The sequence below is a fragment of the Arvicanthis niloticus genome, chromosome 21, assembly GCF_011762505.2.
Source record: "Arvicanthis niloticus isolate mArvNil1 chromosome 21, mArvNil1.pat.X, whole genome shotgun sequence".
NCBI classification, from domain to species: Eukaryota; Metazoa; Chordata; class Mammalia; order Rodentia; family Muridae; genus Arvicanthis; species Arvicanthis niloticus.
Genome location: NC_047678.1, coordinates 15359308 through 15384106, shown reverse-complemented (window position 1 = coordinate 15384106; position 24799 = coordinate 15359308). Strand labels below are relative to the sequence as shown.

General features: G+C 39.6%; 1 protein-coding gene across 1 annotated transcript in view; it reads right to left on the bottom strand.

Annotated features, from left to right (window-relative positions):
• Positions 1 to 24799, bottom strand: part of Slc9a9 (solute carrier family 9 member A9) — a 539257-nt gene that overhangs the window by 374642 nt on the left and 139816 nt on the right. The gene's annotated exons all lie outside the window — the stretch shown is intronic.

Genomic DNA, 24799 nt, shown 5'->3' with positions numbered 1-24799 from the left:
ATCAGGCAAGGAGCCAGAAATCTATCCTGAAGGTGTGATATTACATCAGATACTGCAGCAAGAATTAGTTGAAGTCCTGAAGTTTGAGCCCCTGCAGTAATCCTTTCTAGAAGGAAAATGATGCAAAAATAAAACCCTCAGTTGCCAATGAATTTATTTTCTTATGTCAAGGGGAAATTTTTAAAAGCACTATCACCCCCAAGAAGTAGCACATACTCACTTAAAATGGTGTTCTGGGATACTAAGGCAGTCAGTAAGACTGGGGAGCTGACTGGGTGGCTAAGAGCACTTGTCATTACAGAGGCTTAAATTTCTAGGTGATACAACCCCTTCTTCTGGTCTCTTCAGACACCACACACACACATAGTGCATATACACACATGCAAGCAAAACACACGTATACATAAAATAAAAATAAATGCATTTTTTAAAAACAAGTTGGTCCTCACTTGTATTGTTTGTTCAGCTATGTGTTTGTCAATCCCTTGATATTTTCTGGTGAGCAGTGAGCATTAATTCTGCTGGTTGGTTGAGTGAATAAACCTCCAAGGTTAATTTTGGGGATAGGAGCAACTTCTGTGCTGCGTGTTCTCCAGGTTATTCACAACTTCTCTGTTCACTGTCTGGCCAACATTATTTGTTTATAGATGCTATCACCATTTCTGTTCAAAATAATACAGTAATAACACAGAGTTTCTTATCTAGAACATCCAGGTAAATGGTCGACATTTTCAAGTATTCTTAACCCAAGAACTCAAGCATCTTCTTAGACCAAGAAAAAACAATCTTTGTCCACTACTAGTGGGTACTTTCCTGCCCCCGACATATTACAGCACCCACCCTTAAGGATGTATAAACACTGACTTCACACATCCCTGATCTTTTTTGCTTGACTCATTCTGTTTCCATAATTTTTACTTTACTACAATAGTGTGCCCTAAAAAGATGCCGGCAGTAAGAAAAATATCGAAGACATTTCTGAATGCAGTTTTTGCTTCAATGTATAATGTCCCATTTAACTCAGAAACAGAAGGTGTGGGCTGGACACTGACTTTCAAAGCATCCATCCTGCAGGTCTGCCTTTGTGCACTGCTGAGAATGAACTAGTCCCACTGAGTAGAGTCATTCCATTCCCAAGAGCAGTGAGCCAGAGATGACCACCAACCACAGCTGTTTCCCAGCTGTCCACAGGACTGTTGAAGTGCTTCAAATGGTTTTTTTTTTTTCAGTGTGTTCTTCAAACCCCATCGTCAGGACACCTGGAGTCTCTCTGCATCTATGTCCAATATCCTGGGGCGTAGCTGGCCATCCTTTATTCATGCCTCCAAGTCTGTTCTGTGCAGCTGACGCTCCATGACTGGACTTCCAACTTCTCAAGGAAGATCTTTGTGTGAGATCCTTGAAATTCATTACTATCCAGGAGTAGATGAAGGTGAAAAAACCTGACTCTGGTGTCAACCCAACCCAAGTCAGGGTGATGACTATGATGTGAATTAATTCAGTGAACTTGAGCCAGTGACTGACTAAAGCTACAGATGGGTAGCATTGGTAAATTAAGAAAATAGGCTCGCTCCTTAGACACCCTGGAAAATGACTAAGAGGGATCATTTCTGCAAGGTGTTTGGCACACAATGGTGGCCAGACAATGGTGGTCACCATGAGTATTATTATTCATGCCAGTGGTAGGTCTATCCATGAAAAAAAAAAAAAAAGTGGTATCTACACTTATTTGTTTCCTTATTGACATTAAATGACTTGAGGATAGTACAGGAGGGGGATGGTAGAGAAAACTAAAAACATTTTTGCAACTCTGTGCATATTGCATGCACATTTACTCTCTCTTTCTGAGCCCTGGGGTCCTTGTTTGCAAATGAGGAGGTTGAAAAAGATTGTCTTTTTAAGGTCCCTCCACATCTTAAATTTGATAGCTCTCAGACTCCCATACTCTGAACTACAGATCTAGGCTATGGATCCCTCACATCGTCCTAATTATGCAGAAAGAGGCCTGCTCTGGTGCTGGGATCAAGAGAATGGCTTAGAGAGAACGTGAGCTTCAATTGCAGAGGGTAGAATGGTGGAAGTTATTAATGAGTTTAACCTTCTCGGCTGGAATGAGGAGGCGAGAACTGTCTCTCTAGCCTTGATCCCAGAAGTATCTGAGCCCAGGGACTCTTTGCTAATGTTGAGCAGGTCATAATATTTGGAGCCCTGGATGGGAATGAAAACCCTCCGCTCATCAGAGGCCTGTCGCTTACAGATGAGAAATAGGGCTCTTGGCTCCACTAGCTGGCATGTTGTCTCTTCAAAAGGCACTGCTCTGGTAAGGTGGGTTTTAAAATGCCATTCCAGAGTCCCAGCCAACCTGACTAATACAGGGATCTGTGTTTACAAAGCCCCTGGAGTGTTGACTTGTCTTTTAAACTCATTGCCAGTGGCTGGAACTACATTCTTCTGTAGGCTTGAGAATCCTGAGGCCTAACCAATCTGCCTTATTACAAGCAGACTCACTCTCAGAATCTGCTATCCAGTAGTCACTCATTAAATGCCCATTGAATGCAATCAGTAGGAAAATGAGAACTTGACTCTTGACTACTGAGTGTCTTTTTAAAAAAACAAAAAACTTGATTGACTCGGTGCTGTTTCGTCTTGAGAAATAGCCGTGGTTGTGGATCCAAGAATATTGAAAGTGCTGCCTTCAATGCTGCTGCTTGTAAGACTTAAAACAATGAAGTATTTAGATCCTCTGCTTCTTGGAATGGATAAAATCACCTGGTCATTGTGATCCCATCAGTTGTATCAAATATGTCAAGTCAGATGTTTGTGCACACAGTTACCTACTGTTGCGAGTGGATGATAGACTCTGTGTGCAGGAGAATTCAGATTCAACTCCTGTGTTTGTGTTTATCAGCTTTGAGGTGCTTCTTCTGCATGCTGACTCCTGCAGGGGTGCTGTTTGGATGGGTAGAGTAAAATCGTTACTGATTTTCAGCTGGCTAAAAGTTGGCTGAAGTTGGTTAAGACATTTTCTTCACATAGATGTTAATGTCCTGCAACATCACAGTCCAGAAGCCTAAGCAATGCAAAACCTGGCACTCTGGTCTAGTTCTCATTGGCTGGCTGTGAAATCTCAGGCTATCTTCAAATTCCTTTGCACCTCAATTATTTTACTAAAATATGGCTCTTCTCTCCCTGAGACAATGATGTGAAATGAACGGAAACACTGTGTGTGGAAGCTATTTGAGTTCTTTGAAAGAGGTATGCAATATAAATCCGAGCTGGTATTTTTATTTCTGAGTAAATTTGCTCGAGAATAGAATCTGGGTTTATATGAGGATGTTTTATAGACTAAGGTTTATATAGAGGCTTTTAAACTGATGCTATCACAGTATGCTTAACATGGAATTGGGTAGACCGAGAAAATGCATTCGAGTGCTGTTAAATAACACTGTGCAGACTTGCAGCAGATCACATAAAGAAATTGGTTGGCCTGCCAGCACTATCTCAAAGCCTAATGGCTTCAGGGGGAATGCTGTAGGCTAATATTTTCAGACTTCCTTTGCAATGCAATATCTTCACCTTGGAGTTCAAGGAAAGCAGGTGAATATTTTCTCCCTCCTGTCCTCTACCTCAGTCTAAATACAGTGTTCTCTTCCAAATATAATATTCTAGAAGCAGGGTCACCACATTTCTCCTGTGGGACCACACAGATAGCTCAACTCCATGAACTTAACGCATTTGTTTTTTATTCTCAAGACTATGGGATCACACCCGCCTGAGTCTATTCCTGTGCTACTTAGCAGATAGCAGATGTTAATTGAATGTTGTCTTTGGTCTCCAATGTTAATTGTGATACTGAAGAAACTCCACTGTCAATTGCATCTGGTTTGTTTGTTTGTTTATGATGTATTTATTTATTTATTTATTTTGGTGAATAGAATGTTGTTCAATTTTCTTTTGACTTCTCAAGGTAGGATACCAAAACCAAAGATGAGTGGTTGAGTGTCTGGTTACTTGATACTCGGAAATACAGAGGCAGAGAGGGCCAGAGATGACAAAAAAAATCAATATATAATATGATATAAATGAAGACCACAATCAAATAGTGACATATAACAGTGACCAGAGAGCATGATCAAAGAGACCAAAGGAAAACACAAATCAAAAATAAAAACTGTGGATTACGCCAATGTTAGTAATCCTTTCTCCCATGTTAAAAAGAAAAATGAAGACTTTAACTGAGGAGTCCAATGACAAATGAAAAATTATGAGAGACAGCCCAATTCAGTCACCCCTATTGAAGAAGCTTTTCTCCAAAAATAACAGTTCTGCTTTTAATTATAGGTCCTTGGGTCTGTTAATCAGCCATCTTCCTCACGACTAAGCTTGGTGCAAATAACAGAAAGGGATTCAGCAAGATGCCCCGTTTAATTAGAAGGAATTTAATTAAAAATATTTTTATACACATGACCAATCACCATTATTTATGCAGATGTTCCCTCGTGCTGCCTTGGAGACGCTTCTGCGCACCCTGCATGTCCCCCTTTAAATATGCTGCTGCGTTTTCTGCAAGAGGTGCTATGAAACGAGAAGCACTGTGGCTGGTAGTTAATACCTATTTTTATCAAAACAGCAGTGCAGCTCACACATCACCCGTGCATCGTAACCATAGTAACCCCAAATAGAAAGGGTCTTCAGATTATCATCGCGATCAAAGGTAAAACAGTTCATGTGTGCTTGAAACAGTTACACCACGGGTAAACTTTAAAGGATGAAAGTGGCTCTTTTAAATCTTGTTTTTCTACTACTTAAATGTTAAGAGAAAAATTTGACTTGCAAATGTGGTGTATGGAAATGCCTCTCCTTTTGGACAACTCTTCCTCCAAGTGTTAGTAACTGAAAAGATGAATATTCACATGTGCACATTTCTCTAGTGCTCCCGTCTGAATGTGAGATGGAAGCAATAATCACATTTTAATGTTATATTAATATTATTAATCAGCATTAACAATATTAATAATCATGTTTCCAAGTCAGAGAATTTGTTGCAGAGAGAAATCCCACAATAAAGAGCTCAAGATGAGAAGCTATATTTTGTGCCCATAGGCTCTGGTGAGGTTGGTAGACACACATCCCAACAGCTGAACTGCAGACAATGACTCAGGGTGTGGAGTGACAGTCAAATTACAAAGGGAAAGCATCTTTCATGAGAGGAGCAGGGGAGCTGATTTAAACAATAGCAAGGGGCCAACCCAAACACGGATCTGAATGGGGCTTTATAATATAAGGGCAGTGTAGGATGGGTAGGAAAACATTAGCAGGTGGGGTATAAAAGGCATAAATGGCTACAGCTGATTAGTCTATTAAAGCATCCATGATCTAGATAGCTACAGACAGAGCCCAACATAGATGCCGTTATGGCCACAAACAATTAATAGATGGGACAGCAGGGCAGTACCCATACACCCAGCAACGACTATGGATTCAGAATCTTGATGTGTACAGCAGATACGTAAAAGCAGAGCTTCCACGGGGCATGGCCCTAATTACTTATTTCCTTCCTTTGAATGTCTATACTTGGGGTTTACTATGGAAGTGGACAGTGGCAAGAAGCGAGGAAGAGAAAGATTCTTTATGGTGGCTACTTTATTGAGAACAAACTTCTAGCAATTTTATGTGCAGTCACAAATAATTAAAGTGCTATGGGGGCGTGTATCTGAAGAACCGGTTAAACTCCTAAGGAGAGTTGATTGTTGTTAAATTTTATTATATATCTTACTATAGAAAACTTAGCAATTTATAAGTAATCTTTTACAAAGCATCTTATTTGATCTGTCAACAGCTCTGGGGAGAAATAGAAAATACTTTTTGTTTGATTTTGTCTTGTTTTTGACATGCATATTCAAGGACGCACAATATAAGTTCCAAGAATTTAAGGCACTAAGTCGTGGTTTTTCTCCACCATGCAAACTGGGGACTGCCCCAGCTCAGAGCACCACCCCTCCATGCACAACACCGCCCCTCCATGCACAGTACTGCCCCTCCACGCACAGTACCACCCCTCCACGCACAGCAAAATTCCCCCACCTACAGTACATAGTTCCAGACATTATCAGTAGTACTTTTTATACTTCTTTATTTACTTAGCAATTTCTTCATTTCTATTTGTTTTGCAGTACTGGGGATAGAAACGGGGTGTTGCACATGATAGGCACGGACTTCATCACTGAGCTATGTATCCTGTCCTGCTTTTACTGATACCTGTGAGAAATGCAACATTGGGGCCAACTCTGGACCTACAGAATCAGGGTTTCTGGAGGCAGGACCCAGTAATCTGTATTTTACAGACTCCCGGGATGTCTTAGGTATTTAAAATGAAACGATGCTAGCTGCAAAGGTAGTGCTCTTAGCTGTCATCACATTGCTCTGGGAATACACAAGGAAAATAAGGCCTAGAAAGGTTAAGCGGCCAGCTTGAATTTGCCCTATGTTCTTGAAGCAGGAATTGCATGAGACCCGGGGTCTCTCAGCTCTCGATAAAAAAAAAAATAGCATCAGTCTATGACACATGTCACATAGGAGCTAGTCCAGTTAACCATGAGCAAAAAGACTTTGACTTTGGATCCAATGCCTGTTGGCATCTAATTTCAGTAAATGAATTATAATCCATGCATTTAATTTAGTCTCTAGACAGGATAATGCCACTGTGAGTTTTCTAAATTCAATTAATGGGAGCCGGAGTCGCCCGATGAGAGCCCATACCCAGTGCTCAGGGCTCCATCCGGCAGTTTGGATTCTTAGCTCATCCAAGCTGCTGAAGAAGTGTGACTTACATGTCATATGCGAATTTGCTGATTCTGTTTTAAATTTCATGACATGCACAATATCACATTGCGTTTTAAGCTCTTTTCCTTTACAGCTCATGGTGGTTTACTAACACACTATAAAAATGATTGCTTAATTTCTATATGTGGTTTTCCTTTCAAGACACAGATAGGCTTACACACAACCCTGCGCGCGCGCGCGCACACACACACACACACACACACACACACACACACGTTACCATAACAAACACTGTTTATTTGTTTGCTTTAGCAGTGTTTTTATTTTTGATGCCGTCTCCCATCTCCTTCTAACCCACAACGTCTTATCTTCTCTCCCTTCCTAGCTTTACAACCCAAACGTAATGTCCCGCCAGGTTCTCCTTGCACTAAACCCCTCTTCATCATTCTCACCACACACATTTGCAACAGATGTTAAATCCGAATTTGAAACAGAGGGAGCATATCTCCAGGGGGGCTTGTGGTCGTCATCCACTTGTCTTAACTGCATGGCTTTCTCACCTCTCACCCACATCAAACCAGTGAAAGGACCACCAAGGCCTTAGCGCCCCCAGGCGGTTAAGATTTGTAAAGGGGCTTCTGCCAATTGCAAGCTGAGACTCTCACCCAGGACTCTCTTGCTCCCGTGGGTTGCCTCTGGATCTCAGCTTTGGAAAGGAACTACATCTAGCCCAACAGGCAACATAAGATGTCCTCCAGGAGTTTAGGGATGGATGCTGTGGAATGAGGTTTGAGTCTCATTTGAAAAAAAAAAAATCTCACATGTAGAGCCTATATAGGTGCTGGGGTGGGTGGGGGGGCATATCAATCACATAAAATGGGTATTTATTGCTTTCCCCACTTTGGAGATGTCAGAACCTATATCCAGTGAGTGATAAATAAGGCATGTGAGAAAGACACCCCTTTCTATAGCTCTTCTCAAAGGTCAGCTACCTGTCTTCAGCAAGCTGGGGAGAATGTAGTTAAAGTCACATGTTAAATCAAATTAAAATTTTGCATTATGACATGGGGTTGGAGGTGCTCGTTACTGACATGAGTCTCTGCTGGCAGCTTAAATACCTCAGTTTTTTTTATCTACCAGTGGGCAGGGAGTAGCCTCAGGATTGTTTGTCCCCCAGAATATAAAGCATTTAACACACTACTGCATTTTCACTTTGGAAACAGCAAGGAATAAAGACACAGTCCAGAGAGCTCAAGGGACAGCTGATCTACTTTAGGGATGAGCACAAACCCAGGCTGACGGAATGCACAGGTAGCATGAGGGCCTGGTGCTTTACTTTCTGTCTCCTGGCCCAGATGGTTTCTCCAACTGCACTGCTGCTCTTTGCTTACTCTCTAGCAACCGCCTGGCTCCACTGTGGCCCCTCAAACCTTCATTTCGCCCTACTTTACCTGGTTCTAAATACACTCACATCATCTCTTGCTTTAGCCCTCTTGACTTCTGTCCCTGCCACTAGGTATTGTAACAGTATCTCTGGAGGCTAGGAGCCTCCAGATGCATACAGGAGGGTATGACATTGATTTAAAATTTTTGAATCATTCTTAATACATTTTATGCATCTTACTTTACACAGTGGGGGTAAAAATCCTTCTTAGGAAATCCTCAAGTCTGAACAGGAAGAATACTGATTTACCCTTTTAATGGCTCCATGAGGTTCTACAGAAGTCTGACAATTTCTTCAATCTGTCCTCTTAAGAATATTGCAATAAATATCCTTGTTTACAAACCATTAAGAGCTAGTGATTTTTTTTTTAACTTGTATGGATTAGACTTCTAGAAATCACCTTGCTGGGTCAGGAGGGCCTATGTGTTTGAAGTTAACAATAAATGATGCTATTTGCTTTCTAAAAGTCTCCTGATGATTTGCGTTTCCACTGGAAATGTATAGAAGTACAGTTTCCCTGCGTCCCTGCCAATAGCAACTGTTAGTGTTGTAACTGCTGCCAAACACTGTAGGGTGAAATACTAGTCTGTTGTTTTATTGTACATTTCTATGACTTCTCTTGAACCTGAACAACTTCTCGTGTGTGTGGCCAAGTAAGTTGATCCTTTACAGATTGCCTGGTCCTAGTTTGTGTCCGAGTTTCTGTCACTTCACTTATTGCCAGATTATCACTGCAAAGAGAGAGTAACACTCATTATTTGCATGCAAATTACTTCTCCCAATATTTTGCCTGTCTATTGATTTTGTTTATATCTTTCCCCATTTGAGGCTTTTTTCTTTTTAAATAGATATTTTTATAAATTATCTTTTCATTTTTATGATGGTCAATTTATATGCATAATTTATCGAGATTGATTTATACATTTCTGTGAAGTCTTTAGTTGATCATTATCTTTTAATTCAAGTACATTTTTCTAAATATCACCTTTTACAGGTATAGCTAGTCAGTTGTACAAGGAGCATTTAGTCATTCTACCATGTTTTCATTTATTTCAGATTCTCATTTATTCTGGGATATTTTTCTTATTATTTTTCTATCCTGGGCCATTGACATTTGGATTGATTATAATGAATTTTTACAATATTCTTATATCTGGTTAGGCAAGTTCTCTTTTGCTTTTATTTGATATTGCAAGCCTTCAGATAATTTTATTCAGTTTCAATCTGAAAGCACTATGTTATCCTTGGAAGTGTATTAATTTGGGAAAATATGACATTTCATGAAAGTATGAGAATATGCTACAAGTTTATGCCTACAAATCAATGATGGAGAAGTCTATAGAGAATTGGGGGAAAAAACAAATAACAATAATGGCGAAAGCCATGAAAAATTCTTAGGGAGAGGGAAGGCCGTTTGGAATGCTGTATATAAACAGCAGGTGATTGGAGGTAGGAAGAAGGGGTATAGAAAAGAAAAATCAAGAAACAAAAACAACTAAGCTCATTGAATTTGGCATCTGTGACTTAGATTTCTTTGGAACAATCACTGTTTGACTGTTGAATAAAGCATGCACAGTTAACTAGGCACTTTGGCAGATGTTCACTGGACTCAGAGCAGTACAAAAAATTCTGGAGTTTAAAGAATAGACTCAGAAAACTTTCTTATAGCACCATAAAAAAGCAGCAATCAGAAATAGTATTAGAGTAGTTATGTTGGAGTTTTATTATTAATTTAATAATAAAGAGATGGGGAAATAAAAAAAATGAAAGGAAATGTAAGGGACAAATATTGCACTGTCGACAAGATGGCACCATTGGTAAACACACCCAGAGTTCAGTCCCTGGGACTCAGTAAGCCAGCTCCTGCAAGTTGTGCCCTAGCCTCAACATGTGCACTGTGGTATGCATGCTCAGGCACACAGTCACACACACACAGGCACATGCACACGCACACACACACACATCAAACAATCAATGTCAAACAAAATTAGGAATTAGAACAAAGGACACAGCGGAGACTAGGATGGTGTGGGCAGGTGGATCTATGGAGACAGTTGTAGAAGTGGACCAGGTAAATGGGAAATTCATCAGTGGAGCAGATGGAAGAAGGAAGATTTAAGACACAAGAATACATTTAAAAATATTGAGAGGCAGGAGGCAAGAAATAAGGGCAGGGCATCTGGATAATGGGAGTCACAGATGCGAATTAAACCCAGAATGCAAAGAGATACAAACTTAAACTTCAAATATTTCAACTTAAAGCAATAGGGGAAAAAGTAACTTTGCACAATTTTGTATCCAACTAAATTGCTCTTATAATAAGATGGTACAAAAAAAATACATTCAGGGATACAAGGTTTCAAAGAGATTGTTATTCAAAGACTGACATAAGCATGTTTGGAGACATCAAAAGTATCAGCATAGACACAGCTTGCTAAGAATCTTGCTATTTAAAAGCAGTCCTAAAACCATGTAGTAGCAAGTGAAAGAGAGTCCCTAAATAAAACTTCCTATTGTAGGATTTATCTCTTCATTTGTTTACAGAGACAGGTACAATTTTTGATATGAATACTAACTCCAAGTATCTGCAGATTTTGTAGATATTGTGTTCACCTTCTAGGTATTATGTGGCTATTCTGGGAGACAGTTCTTGGGCTTGATCCTAGAGCTTCGTGCACACTAGGCAAGCGCCATATCCTCAGCACTGAGCATTTTGCATTTGGAGATGAGGTCTCACCAAGTTGCACAAGCTGGCCTTGAGCTGACTTTGTAGGCCAGGCTGGCCTTGAATTTGTGATCCATCTTCTTCAGCCTCTGGAGTAGGTGGGATGACAGGCTTCCAACAACAAGGCCCAGCTAAAAAATTTAAAGCTAGCAGGTTTTGCATATTTATCTTATATCCAGGCACTTTACAAAATGTTACATTTAATATAATAGTTATTTTATATAGTATAATGTTAACAAAGATGGTAGCTTTTTTTTTTTTTTTTCTTGATTTCTACTATGTGTGATTTTTGCCCTGCACCCCTCCCCCATTTCAATCTTTGGACAGTGTGCCAGTATTTTACATCTGTCCCTCCAGATCCTCATCCATCTCTATCACCTTGCTCTCTGTCTGAGAACATTGACCACATGATGACAACTGTATGTCTCCTGGCCCCAGTTTCCAATTGTCTGTCCAATGGGGAGTCCAAGGACAGGTCAAAAGGAAGGCAGAAAGGGAAATGTTGATGTTATGTCTTGATTTTCACTGGAGTGTTACTTGGAACTGACAGTATCATGGGGAGGCATCTCCCCTACAGTGGCAGACTCCACAGGCTTCCTCCCTCTTGGCTCACTGGGCCACTCTCCCCTCTAGCCATGGACCCAGGAGTAAGAGTTGTTGTTAATCCAAAGCATTAGAGGTCTATCATGTTCCTTATATTTCTTTCATACCCAATGCTTTCAAGCAAGTTGACTGCAAATACAGCTTGGAATCATCCAGTTCCAAGCAGTTATTTAAAGTGATTATATCTGCTATTAGATTGTGGTACATGCTTTGAGGTACATTAAAATTATTTTAATTCATGTTTTAAAGTTCCAATTCATCTTTGAAGTTCCATTATTCAAATAATGTTGCTGCATGGTTTAAAATGCCTTTATCTCATTAATATGTGTAAAATTGTCTCTTGTTTACTACTGAAGTTGGTAGGCTTTATGAGGATTGCCACTCTTATATCCGTAGAGTATTAATCTTAGTTAATGGGGTTGTTGTTGGTGGTGGTGGTGGTGATGGTGGTGGTGATGGTGGTGGTGGTGATGGTGGTGGTGGTGGTGGTGGTGGTGGCGGTGGTGGTGGTGGTGGTCTGCTTTTGTGGATCTGGAGACTGAACAAAAAGCCTGCTCATGATGGGCAAGTGTTCTACCTCAGAACTGTATATTCATTCCACTTAACATTTTGCAGTGGTTGCCTCTGAATTTTTACTACTAACAGATCTAGCTTCTATTTGCAAATGTTTTATTTTGAGCTCTAGTATTCTCAAGTCTGAGTAGGGTGGGCTGCAACTTTCTGCTGTGGTTCTTTTTCAGTAGTTTGGCTTCAGCACCACGCCTTCTTTAAATAAACAAGAGGCTTTCATGCCTCCACATGGCTCACAGTAGTTAAGTCTTGCTAGTGTTCCTTGTTTTTAAAGTGAGACGTAGTTTATCTATGAAATCACCTGACTATGGCACCTTTTCAATGGTAGGTGTTTCATCATCTTTTGAGCCTTTTGTTCCAGATTTTTATTTGTTACCAGAGAAATTTCAATGGTAGGTGTTTCATCATCTTTCAAGCCTTTTGTTCCAGATTTTTATTTGTTACCAGAGAAATTTATTGTAATTATGTTCGTGATTAGAGTTTTTTTTCACATTGCCTGGAATATTATTTGGGACACTGTATTGTCTGAAGATCTGACTCCTGCACTAGGTGATGTTTGATACCCTTCTCTTCTGTGTCTCCAGTGAATTCCACACATATTACATCTCTCCTTCTAGTTCCTCACTGAGTTCATCTTGGATATAATCATTGTTTGTTTTCTATTGCTTTTTAATTTTCCTATTTCATTATTTATTATTCATCTGTCTTTATTAATTCCCCCTTTCTGAAAATTATCTAGATTTTTTAAATATGGTCTCCTATGTTAAATTCTATATTTCTTTCTTATTCAATAACAAATATATTTAATGCCACAAAATTTCATCTGAGTGTCTATTAGGTATGGCTCCAATGTTCTCCTTTGCTTTATATCCCAAACGTTAAATAATTTCCTCTTGATTCTTCTAATGTGTAAAAAGAATTCTGCTGTCTCTTTTGTGTTTTAGGCAATTTGATGAGAGTGTTACTAGCAAATTCTTCATTCTTGTTAGAATCTGTTGATGTTCCTTTGTGGCAAAATACACAGCCAAGTTTTGAAATTTTTTGTTGATTAACAAAAAGCAGTTTTTCATTAGGGAGGTAAAGACCTATTAAATATCTCATATATCATGTTGATTAGTTACATTATTCAATCCATTACTTTTTATTTCTCTATTCTGGCTAATTCTAAAAGAGTTTATTGAGGGCACCCAGCATAATTACCCTTTAATCAAATTCTTCCTGCTTTCCTGAATTTGTAAACATATATTTAGCAACTACCAAACTGCATGCCTTTTCTTCTAACACCAAATATTACCAAAAGGAACTTCAGTGGTGTCAGTGTCATAGCTTCATTTTGTTGAGGTAATAAAATATCCAGACAAAATGTGTCTTAGGGGAGAGGGACTAAGTTTTAGCTCACATTTTCAGGTATGTAGTACATCACTGCAGGAAAGAAACAGTGCAAGAACTGAAGGCAGCTGGTCCTGTGTGTGGGTCTCTCTCTCGCTCTCTCGCTCGCTCTCTCTCTCTCTCTCTAACAGTAAGAACAATTATTGATTGCCTCTCTTCTGGGGTGAATTATAAGTTGTGTCAAGTTGACAATTAAAGGTACTCATTACAAATGGCTTTTGTTTTTCTTTTATATTTATATGTGGTTGTTTTACCTAGTGTTCTCTTCCTCTGTGTAATTTAGGATTGCTGCCTGGATATACACTTCAGGATTTCTCATCAATCCTGCCTGAAACTGAACAGGTTCAAATGGATTTAATCTTGAAGGGTTGAATCTTTTTAATCAACCCAGAAAAAATAATGTTTCGTTTGCATAATTATTAGATTTTTAAAAACCTTTTCCTATGCGATCTCTTATATTTTTTTTTTATTATGTGATAACTTAGCCATCCAGTTTCTGGGTTTATCTTCCTGATTTAAATACTTTAAAATGTTATTTTATGGGGTTAGATGGATGGCTCAGTGGTTAAGAGTGCTTGCTTCACTTTTCATTTTTCAGCAGGCCTGAGTCCACTTCCTCACACCCATAATGGGCATATTACCACTGCCTGTAACTCCAGCTCTGTGGGATTTAATGCTCTCTCCTGGAAGAAGCAGATACCTGCACACAAGTGGTGTACACACACACACACTCAAAAAAATCAATGCTTTTTTTTAAATTTACCTTTCAATTTCTCGGTTTTATTCTATACCACCTGTCACTAATTCGAGCTTTCATTACAATGGGTAATACTACTCTTCCATTCAACTGTTACTTGGAAAAAAACATAGGTCATATCTATACTTGGTCTTCTTGTCCTCCCTTCCAAGAAGTAATTGGTGTTTTGGCCATGCAATTTGCTTGTTTGGAATGATCTTCCTTTTCTCAAGTTGCTAAGAAACCTTGTGTTTTTATCGTTTTTGTTTCCTGTAACTTCAAAGTGTGGGGCTCCCCTCTGTGTAAATAAGTCCTACTGAAGCAGTGTGGCTGGCTCTCAGGCACCAGATGGAAGCCACCAGACTACAGGAGGTCAAGTTCACCAACATCAGATCTACATCAACCTCTGTCCTCTTCTTATCATGGAGGTCCAAAGTGCACAGATTTACAACACACATTTTTTCTTACATTTATGACTTTCCAGTTTCCATGGGAAACCTCTTCTACAGCAACTATAGATATCTAGATCCTCACACTATTCCTGATACAGAAAGCTCCGTGTATAGAAACAACACAGATCTCATGATTTTGCTGGGGGCATCCTAGAAACCAAGAGCTTAGGAAAATCAGATAAATAATAAATGGAGCAACAAAAGGTAGAGGAAGCAGACTAAGGTTGCCATTCTCTCAGAATGCACTGTCTATCCCCAGGGACCCTCTAAAATAATAGTAATATTGCTTTAGTTACTTTTAGCTGAGACAAAGTATTTCACACAACCATCATAATGAAGGGCCTATTTTGGCTCACAGTTTACGGCTCAGTCCATCGTGGCAGGGAAGTTGTGATGACAGGAGCATGAAACAGCTGGTGACATTGTATACAGTCGGGGAGTAGAGAGAAGCAGATGCTGAAGCTTGACTGGCTTTCTCTTTATCCAGTTGAGGAGTGCCACACATTCAAGGTCTTCCCAGCCCAGCTGGAAACACCCTCCACTCTCATAGGTATATAAAAAGGTGTTTTCAAGGTGATTCTACATTTTTCACAAATATAAACAATTTTTTAAATACAAGATCTCACTAGGTAGCCCAGGCCACACTGGGACTTGCAAAATAGTCCAGGTTGCTCTTGGATCCTCAGATCATGCTGCCTCTTGACTCCCAAGTGATGGCTTATAAGCATGGCTGCTCTTCCAGTTAGTAATGCTAGCTTTGCAAATGATTGTTGTAGAGCCAAGTTACCCATCTCTAAACCTTTGGGTGTTCGCTGTAAGTAAAAATGCATGATTACACAAGCCTTAAAGTCCCTTTTTTAGAAGAGCATCGTACAATTTTGTTATTTTAAATTATTTCTAAACGCAATGAGCACATATTGTCTGGATTCCTGATCAAAGAAAGCAGCCGTAGTAAGTTTTATGAGGCAGTTTGGGACATTTTAACCTAATTGCATATTGCTGATATTTAAGAATTGCATTAGTATTAAGTTATTATCATAGCAAACTGAAACTTCAGTATCCTAAAACAAAACAAAGTTAGCGTCTTATAATTCTATAGGTAGATCTCAACACACATCACAGTAGGATAAAATTAAAGCAGGGCTGCAATCGTTGCTGGCGTTTTGAATGGGAATTGTCTTCTATAATCTCAGAGGTTTGAACCCTAGGTCTCCATCTCACGAAACTATTATAGAAGACTATAGAATCTGTAGGAGATGGAGCCTCTCCAGTGGAAGCAGATGGCCTGAGCAGGCCTTCAGATTTTATAGCCAGGCCCCACTTCCAGTCCCATAGGATTGATGATATGTGACCAGCTGCCTCACACCCCTGCTGCTATAGCTTCCCTGCCATGAAAGAGTATAAGACAAAATAAGCCCACGCTTCCTTCAGATGCTTTTGCCAGGTGTTTTGTCAGAGTCAAGGAAATGTAACACAAAACTTCAGGAGACAAACAGCTTCCTCGAGCAACCCAGCTAACATCCCTTGGATGACGGGGCCCTCCGTCCACCTTCAGAAGCAACATTGTATCTTTCTATGCTTTCTTTCCACACTTATCATCCCTAATCAAAGCCAGGGAGGAGATTTCAATTTGTAAAGTCCTATGTGGTTAGACAGGATAATTTCCTCAACTCAACTTGGGGTTCTTAACTTAATCACATACTCAAAGTCTCTTGAGCCAAGACAGTTTGTGTAGTCCTGTTAGTAGGTTCTGGGGACTAGGGCTTTGTGGGGCCATTACTTCACCTACCACAAACATTGCTGTTAGTATTTTAGGTACAGTGATGTCTGTGTGGTTAAATTTAATACATATTTATAATAGAAGTTTGTTTATGGATGTCACCTGTAGATCGATCATGCTTGGGTTCTGATTACAGACAGAAAGAACAATCTGGTTATTTATCTGAAAGAGAACAGATTACTTGGCAATAGCAACGGGTCCTGAAACTTTTGGCAAATTTTTGCAAGGTTTTGAAAGTTTTTGCAAGATAAAGTCTCTTGTTCATGCTTGCAGACGATTCTAGATACTTAGGGGTAAAATGATACTATCTAAATCTAATGACAATCTCTAAATTTAATTTTAAGAACCATTATCTTCTATCAATAGGAACAGAAGAGAAAGTGTTACTTGTTTCTTAAAGTAAAATCACTACATTTTGCACATAACACTTCCTATTTTAACCATGCAGCCCTCAAAGGAAAGCAGCAATCCAGGGTACAGTCCACTAAAGATGAAGAATTCAACACTATTGCCAGAAAACCAAGCAACAACATGCACATCTTATTGCAGTGACAGTAACATGACATCTCCATTCAGTGTCACTGTAAGATAATGACAATCATTAAAACATGTATCAGTGGGGCTAGAGAGATGGCTCAGCAGTTAAAAGCACTGACTGTTCTTCCAAAGGTCCTGAGTTCAATTCCAGCAACCACATGGTGGTTCACAACCACCTATAATGGGATCTTGTACCCTTTTCTGGTATGCCTGAAGACAGAGATAGCAATATATATATATGTATATATGCACATATATACACATATATATGTATGTGTATATATGTGTGTATATATATATATATATATATATATATATATATATATATATATATTCTTTAAAACTAAACAAACAAAACAACCCCAAAACACGTATCAGCTTATTTACTCACAAAGACAAACCTTTAAAATCTTATCCCCATTGTGTAAATGGAGAAACTGAGGTTCGTGTAGCTCAGGTGGAGTGCAGACTTCAGCATGGACCCATCCCACCAAGCAGACTGCTCTCAAACAAGAATTGACATTTCTTTTATTTAGTAGCCACCTGTGTACTGTACAGTCCATAGCAGCAAGCCCTGTGTATTGTGAGGCATCTGTAGGTACTTTCTTACCCACAGTCACTGAATGTCATTTAGCGATGACAATGACAAATAATGAATCATATTGAATTCTGTGTGTTTCCTTGCTTAATTGGAGAACCAACCCAATAGTGTACATCAGCTAGATATAAACCCTAAATTTCATGAAAAGAGTTATGGACTATATTTTCCCAACTGACTACATGGATGGTCTTTATTGACTTCTTTTATGTAAACATTTATTTCTTATATTGGGTTTATCCAATTCAAGAATAGCAAATGTCTCAATACATTTTGAAGTGGGGCTAATATAGATTGTCAGATTTGCTGGCTTTGCAACAAACTGTATATTTAAAACCAGTAATAGTTATTTAACACATGTACACACACACACACACACACACACACACACACACACACACACACACGGGGTCTTAGGTTGTTAGGCCTTTTATTTATGTTCTGCTAAGGAGAGGATCAGTTGAAACCCTCAGGCCGGAGATTATTGAAGCAGCCTTTCCTCAGGTCAGAGGCTGCAGTGTTTATGCTTTGGAAGGCACATCTATGGTATTTAAATCAACCCTTTTTTTCTTTGCTTTGCTTCTGAAGCATGGGTGTAAATCAAGTGGAAAAAAAGAGAGAGAGACTGGAAAAGGAATTTTGGAAAGAAAATCTAGACATATTAGTTCAATTTCATAAAATGTAAATCATCTGTATTTCAGCACATGCCATGATCCACTGGGTGCCCAATATCTTAGTCAATGGTTTTGTTTTTGTCTTTTTTTTTTCTGTGTTTGTGTGTGTGTGTGTGTGTGTGTGTGTGTGTGTGTGTTTGCAGTGAAGAGACACCATGACATAGCAATGCTTAACTGAGGCTGGCTTACATTCAGAGGTTTAGTCCACTATCATCAAGGCAGGAAGCATGGCACCACACAGGCAGACATGGTGCTGGAGAAGGAGCTTAAGAATTTTACATCCAGAGTCTCAAGCAGCACAAAGAGATAAAGCCATTGGGTCTTGACATTTTAAACCCAAAAGCCTATCCCCAGTGGCACACTTCCTCCTACAAGACCACACCTGCTCCAACAAGGTTATACCTCCTCATCTCTGTCAAGTAAAACTATTCCCCTTGACCAAGCAGCCAAATATATGAGCCTATGTGGGCCATTCCTACTCAAACCACCACACCCTGTAAGTATGCCTATTCTCTTACTTAATTTTAAGTTGTGCTGTTTTTATTAAGGATCATATACTGTCTTACAGCATTCTTCTCTGACATTGCTCTGTTTAAGCACTGTCCAGCAGTGTAACGGGAGCCACACACACAACTTTTCATTTTTTTTCAGTGGTCGTATTTTAAAAATAAGTCAAGATAAACAGGTCAAATTAATTTTAATAGCATATTTGATTAACTCAATATTAAGCGAGTAATATTTAAACATGTAATCAATGTTTAAAACTATGTCCCATGGGTATATTCACGGGGATAACATCTGTCTAGCTTGCTTAAGGCCCTGGTTCTTTCTTCACTTTAGAAACAACTTTATTATTATTTTAAAAATTACTAATGACGTACTTTTTTGTGTTAAGTCTTTGAAACAGAGGGTATACTTATACTTGTAGCATATGTTGACTGAGCCTGTCACATTCTAGGTGCTTAGTAGTCATGTGTATAACAGACAAGACAGTAGACCCCACCTTAGCTAATTTGACTCAAATCCAAGAAGGCCTGAAGTGTTTCTCCCAGGAAAAACAGAGCCTATGAAGTCCCTTACCCTCCAGCTCCAGTCCTGAACTAAAACTTCTGGAGCTCCAAGTGCGGCAGCTGTATTTGAGTCTTATACAGCTGCAGCCTATAAAATGAAGACATTTTAATCCATAAAAAGAAATAGAGAAATTGATGGGGTGCAAAAAACCTCACAGCTCACACATGAGTGAATGAGCAGCTTTCTATGAACCTTACAGGAAGGATCCGTCTTGTCAAATGCCAGGATGAGTTTCTAGAATTCTCTGGGCAATTATTTAATATGTGGAGTAATGTATGGAGTCATTCCTTTTCCTAAAGGAAGCTATTACTTTGAATAACGTCCGGCCTAAAATATCTACACCATTACGGCATTTTCTATGAGTCCATAAACCATGACTTGGTGTTCTCAGGAAAGTATTAACCTGACTCTCTGGTGAACAGGGAGAAAGGAATTCTACCTTGAGTTTGATCTGTACCTCGAATCCCTGCCCCTTCCAGGGCCAGGAGACATCCAATTACTGACGGTGACCTGTATGTTCAACTGCTTCCCGTTTCAAAGTCAGAGGAGATTCAGTGCTCCAGACTTGACTCTTACAGTTGCTTCCACAAACATAACCATTAATTTATTGAAAACCCACTAGATGTATTAGCTTTAACAGACAGGTAAGGAGCCCTTGTACTTAGGCAGCAAGCCAAAATAAGTAGATCAATCAAAATGACTGAACTGATTGTTAGTGGTAAGTGCTGTTGACAGAAGTGGATTGAGGGACCAGCATCTGGAGGTGATTAGGGCAAGAGGCTGGGCACAGCTAACACTGCCTTAGAGGTGACACTGGATCAGAGATCTTGAAGAAGGTGGAGCAGGGAGAGCAATAGCACATATGAGGCAACCACAGGAACAGCCATAGTCAAGGCCTGTGGCTCAGCCGGGGCTCCATGTTTCTTCACAGACCTTAAAGACCCCTGTTGTATCTTACCTACCATCCTGTAAGGGCATTTAGATCTTAGGCAAAATCACTATCTTGGGTGTTCTACATTTACCAAAGCATCCCAAGTCAGCGAAGGATGAGCCAGGAAGAAAGAGAACAGGAGAAGGTTCCCTCACAGGCTCCACTACAGGAAAGCCTGGAAGCAGGGTTAGTAAGGAAAATCCCCACATTGGGGCCTTTTGCTACTGCATTTAAATTTCTTAGTCTTTGCCCATCTTTTTGATCCATTTATTCTGAATTTACCTGAAGGAAAGATGACTCACGGATTGAGTGGATGCTCCTGGACCCTTCTGTCTAGCCTGCACTGTCTGTCTCTTTCAAGGTCTGACTCTAGTTATACACTCACTGTCCCAGTAGCAGCAAGGGTCTTATTGGTGACATAAAAATTAATCAAATTATGGTCAAATCCTCCTAGCTAAATAGGAGACTCACTAGCTGGTGCAAACCAAGCTAGCTGGAGAGGGTCTGAAATGGCAGGAAGACATAAAACCTGAACGTGTTCCTCTAACAGATACATATGGGTAGGTAATGACCCCGGCTTGGATGCAGCTAGCCTGGAAAGGATTCATTTAAAGAAGGCCAAGAAACACCAAGCCTGGAGAGCACAGGTTCTCTTTCATAAATTAGTGAGTCATGAGAATTTAGGCAATAAATGAATAATTGTGGGGTAAGATTAACTAAGTGTTTTAAGGTTATTGAAGACCTTAAATTACACCAATTTAGCAGAGAGTGGGTTCAATGTGTTTTAATATAACAATTAGCTCTCCGTAAAGGAGGGGAACCCAGAGCCGCTGCTTACATGCTACAGGCTTCTGCTATCTGAAATCATGGCAGCATTTCCTGAGTGTGGCTAGAACCTTAAACTCTCCAGCCGGCAGGCTTTGGGTTGATTTTTCTAGTTTCTTTAAAACTAAAGTTTATTTTGAAAGAAATCTTACGGAAACAAGAATCGCACACCGTTAGAACTGGAAGAGCGTGAGAGTCAGAGTCGTAACCCTCCATTTTACAGATGAAGAAGCAGTGTCTTCATCTGAGTTGGGAAGGCAGAAGATTGCATATCTTCCACCTGCAAGAACCTGTGAAATCCAAGGAACTGAAGCGGCTGCACAGTCACACAACTGTGCACACCAGACACAGAAGGTGGACTCTGTGCCCTGCGTTCTCCTCCTGGCTGCAAGCCATCGTTCTATTTTAAGTGACTCTTCCACTTAGCCACTTGACACAGGCAGGTAAATAGCCATTTACTAGGCTGGATTCCCCCCAACCCCATTTCAGTCAGTTTTCTGTGCTGTTAAAAGATAACCTTGGGAACATCACCAGTAAAGCAGGAAGAAAGCTCAGGCACTCAGACATGCTTGAAGACAGCTCATTCTGTCAGAATTCAGCACACTCAGGCTGTAGCAATAAACCCAGGGTTGAGATACAATGGACACGGTGCTTTCTGACATACGCATATGGGTAAAGGTAACCTGAAATTTGACCCAACACTGAAAGGCAGAATATTCATATTTAGTCCTAACTAGCTCGAAAATCACTAAGGATGGAATCTTTTTCCTTTGAGCTTATGCTTCTAGCTGTTGCCAGGCCACCTCTGCACTCCCCAGGGGCATGTGATGTAGTGTGGAAATGCAATGTAAATCTCCCAGCAGTGATGGCATAGCCACATTCTCCCTCACCAGCGCGGGGGTAGGGGGGTGGAATAGTCTATTTCTTTACAACACATGGATCTCTGATTCTCTCATCTACACCATGAGCTCCAAACCAGAGGTTGGGGGGGGGAATCCCTTCTTATATCCCCTTAACATGTAAATAAATGTTACAGTCTTACTCATAATAAGAGAGATGCTTGGGCAGACCCCAGGGAGATGTAAATTCCCTAACCTGTGGGGCATCCTAAGTTTGCCTTGACATGTCTGTGAAGAAAATAAACCTCCATACATCACAAGCTGAATGCAAACTGGTACACAGTTCAGGGGAGAATTTTAGTATCTAGAAATATCTATCTCTAGAAATCAATCTCAAAGACACACTGGAAACACATGAAAAGCTGTTAATTTAGGAGTTGCAAATTGAGTCACCATTAATAATTTAAAGGCATAAGAAAACACCTTCAAATGCCCCTTGATAGCAGATTGGCTAAAGAATGACCTATTCTGTAGCTATCAAAGGGAGCAAGAGAAATCTTTAAATGCTGCCAATGTCTAAAAAATGCTGTTAATTAAACAAAACTAAGACACGGAGCCAATATAACATAGCGAATACTAGAGGGTGGTTATGTTTGCACATGAGCCTAAATTTAAGAATAGAAATTTAACCCAACAACTACCAAAATATTTCAATGGTTAGGGCAGAGCAGACAGGAATAGCAGTCAGGCTCTCTACCCCCATCCCAGTATGGTTTTTGTTTCGAATTTTTGAGATATTTAATCTAATTTTAAAACAAAACAAAAAAGAAAAAAGCACAGTGAACTGGAAGAACGTGATTGTGATGGACTTGGGGCTTATCCACACATTGGAATCATTTCGAGTGATTTAAAAACAGGAAAACTTTTAACTACATCCCAAGTAGGGTATACTCAAAGGCTAAAATAACCACATGAAATCTTAAGCCATTTTCAGCTGTTATATTTTTAGCAATAATATATGTGAGATAATTTTGAGAATGTACATTTTAAGCAAGTAAAAATTATATTAATGCAGAAGGAAGAAAAAAGTCAGAAAATGCAAATGTACATTAAAATTCAAGGCATCATAATAAAATTTCTATAATCTTATAACTGAGCTGAAAATATTCAAATGGACTTATGTTATAATTTTAATCAATTTATGGTATAGTTTTAATGAATTTATGATATAAGTGCCTAAAAACAGATGGTCTAAAAAGAGTGACCTATCCAATGGAAATGAAAACACTTAGTAGCAAAACTGGTCTTTATACAAATTTTGTTCTTGAAAGATGTAAGGCTCCTTGGAGAGATGGCTAATTTTGAAATTGAAGGACAGAAGTCATAGATGATAAGACTGAAACATCAGACCTTTGATAAAGAAGTTTATCAAAGATCACTAGGGTCATGTCAAAAGGATACAGGAGAAACATGAAGAACTTCCTTGTTTTAAAAAAAAGATAAAGGAGTGTTTAATCATAAAAAAAAAAAAAAAGACTAGCCAGCATAAACTGAAACATAATTACATTAAAATCTATGCATTCAGAAAGATGTATTTTAAAAACATGCTTTGGTGGCAGCATGTGGAGAATGCCATGGAAACAACACATTGTTTTGGAAATTAGTAAGTTAGATGAAATTATCGATCATTTGTCTTGCTTGGCTCTTGTTTTTTTTTGCTATTACAGTGTGCGGTGCTCTAATAGTTGAACTGAGGAACTTTTTGAGGAGATTATACTGGATTAAATGTTAGGGTCTCTCCTGCTGTGGTGAAATGCCAGGAGCAAAGCAACTTGAGGAGGAAAAGGTTTGTTTGTCTCATGTTTCCACATCACTGTTCATCATCAAGACATCAGAGAAGGAACTCAAACAGGCCATGGAGGACGGAGTGCTCCATACTGGCTTGCTCCTGATGGCTTTCTTGGCCTGTTTGCTTATAGAACCCAGGACCACCATCCTATGGGCAGTCCCCCCACCACCAACATTGGGCTGGACCCTCCTCCATCAATCAGTAATTAAGAAAATGCCCTATAGGCTTGCTTGTCTACAGCCCAATCTCATGGAGAGTTTGTTTGTTTTTTTTTCTCAGTTGAGGCTGTCTCCTCTCTAATGGCTCCAGCTTATGTCAAGTTGACATGAAACTAGCAAGCACACCCCCGTGAGCATTCTCTTTTGTTGTACTGCATAAGAAACCCGTTTCGGTCACCCTCAGGTACATTCTGGTAGTCTTTGCTAGAGTGCCAATTCATGGGTGTAATGGATAAACTGACAGCGGACTCCCCAGTCACCACTTGCCTTCTGATGGGATATTCCAGGCATCATTTGTAAAGGAGTCATGCTAGAAAAAAAAAAATGACCCTGATTCTGATTAAGCTTTAACCATAAGAAACACTGGGCACACAGGAACATGTTCAGTTTACTCATGAACCTATCACTGATTTTCTTAACAACAAATAAATAGCATAGCAGATGGAGGAGATCTTAAGTTTACACGGAGCTCAGCAGACAGAGCAGGGTGTTATGTGTCATCTTTGGATATGATTTGTATAAACTACTAACAAACCAGTAATGGCAATAACACAAGTGAACCAAGGATATTTAAACAGTGACTGGAGGTTTCGTATTAGTAAATCATGACCTCAAATAGTTGTCAGTTCTATAATGGCAACAGCAGTCACTCCCAGGGCATTTACGTACCAAATATGGAACTTGAAATTCACTTTAGTGCAATACAGTCATAGTAACCTGGAACGGATGGAGGGCGTGTGCTCATTTTTGGCTACTAAAAGCTAGACGGTAGTCC